At 37.3% G+C, this 1,926-nt stretch overlaps 1 protein-coding gene and 1 pseudogene across 1 annotated transcript in view; one reads left to right on the top strand and one right to left on the bottom strand.

Moving 5' to 3' along the window:
• Nucleotides 1-1,926, top strand: part of LOC105526266 — a 137,296-nt pseudogene that overhangs the window by 64,425 nt on the left and 70,945 nt on the right.
• The window catches only part of LOC105526264 (ankyrin repeat domain-containing protein 18B-like), a 64,020-nt gene that overhangs the window by 43,854 nt on the left and 18,240 nt on the right, over nucleotides 1-1,926 (bottom strand). The gene's annotated exons all lie outside the window — the stretch shown is intronic.

The raw sequence follows: 1,926 nt of genomic DNA, 5'->3' as shown, positions 1-1,926 counted from the left end.
ACAGAAAAAAGGCTCAAGGTACAGATGTGACAACAAAAGGCAAAGGGACCTCTGCTCTCTTCCTGCAACATTATTTGAATATCCCTGACTGTTGAGTACAATCCAACTAATATTTGCTAGAGAACAGATGGAAACTGGTCTCAAAGGATAACATACCATGAAGGTATAGGCTAGGCCTAGCTAAAAGGTGGGCTACAAATAAGGTTTTTAGTATTAGGGAGAAGGTCAATTTACTCACTACGTGTGTAGGTAAAGCTAGGAGGCCTCTCTGACAGAGCAGGGTGCTGGGAACAATGGCTGAGCCTATGTACATAAACTAAAAAACACTGTAGCTGTGGATACTGTGTATGAGTCATCATGAAGAGTGAGGGATCTGAATCAGTAAGGGCATCCTGGTGCCAAAAGTCAATCATTACCAGATTGCAGGACAAGTTACAATGGCAGCAATACACGAAGTGAATCAATGGAAACAACAGAATGACTAGAATGGCCTTTTCCCCCCTTCTTCTGACTTATAAAGCAAGACTGTCTCCCTTGGACTTAGGGAACCCCTTAGCTTTTTGAGAAATCCAAAGGAGGAAGGCATAAGAGACAGCCCCAGGGAATAATACAAGATTTTTTGCTACACTGGACATTTCAAGACCCAACAACTAATTTGGAAAGTCAGGCCAGGCATGGTGGCCTTTGCGAGGCCGAGGCAGGAGAATCACTTGAGCTCAGGAACATGGGCAACATAGTGAGACTTTGTTTAAAAAAAAAAAAAAGAAAGAAGAAAGAAAAAAAGTAAAAGATGTGACATTATTTATGTCTCACACACAAGGGTAATACTTGGAATGAAATGAACAACACCAAGATCCCTAGGGATAAAGGTCTTCAAAGGTCCTGAAAGAATCTTGCACTCATTGCTACTTCTAACTAGTCTAGCTTTCTGTTTGATTTCTGGTTAAAAAGTGGACTAACTTGTTGCCATTCCAAACTACCTCAACCAAACTATGAACTCTCATCTAATGTATAAGATGCAATATTTGTAATTATTTTAAACCTTAATTTAGTATTAACCTAATATAAGCATATACCTTCTCAAATCACAACAAACAGCATAATCCTCAGCAGTTTGGCCAAACATGTCTTGAGAAAAGATATTTACATTTTTTTGAAGGAGGAGGCTGATGATACTTGACGAGTTATGCTGCACAGCAAGCATGAGGGCTGTTCTAAAATAACAAAGAAATAACAGCACTCAAGAACTTTAATAAAGATATTTAATTAGCAAATTGGATACACTTTACCGATTTCATACCTTGCCTGTCAGGATAGACATAATAACCATTTACACGTACTAGCTTATGTGTATAAGCATCTTGGGTGCTCACGTGTTCATCTTGGTAAATTACCACCAAGGCTAGAAGGCAGGGACAACAAGGAAGCTTCTTGTCCCATTGGGATATGACATAATACAAGCTCCTAATTTATAATCTTTCGGTGACCAAGAAACTGTGCTGAGGTCGCTTATCTGAAGTAGGCAAAGATTTAGATGAAGATTTCCCCATTGCTTTCCTAGTCTGATATATTGTAATTCAAAGTCAGCTAGGGATCAAACAAGTAAGAGCTATCTGCAGGCTGAAAACAACAGCAACAACAACAATAATAATAGTAGTAATTGTAAACTGAAAGTTAAAGTCTATGCTTTATAAAATTTAGAAAATACAAAACCCCTTTAGTTATTATGATTACAGGACCAAAAACATCAGATTACAAATAACAGCCTATAAGAGAATATGAAGCCTACTATATACTGCTTTTGATGTTGCTCAGTCCAAATAACTGCTTTTCTACCTAACTGATTATTTGTATTATTTTTTACTATATGCCAATAATTATAAGTGAATCTTATTAACATTTCTTACTTGAGTTACCACTCTAGAA

This window comes from Colobus angolensis, unplaced genomic scaffold (genome assembly GCF_000951035.1).
Source record: "Colobus angolensis palliatus isolate OR3802 unplaced genomic scaffold, Cang.pa_1.0 Scaffold581, whole genome shotgun sequence".
In the NCBI taxonomy this organism is placed as follows: Eukaryota; Metazoa; Chordata; class Mammalia; order Primates; family Cercopithecidae; genus Colobus; species Colobus angolensis.
The sequence above is the reverse complement of the archived record's forward strand: the minus strand, read 5'-3'. Positions and strand labels throughout refer to the sequence as shown.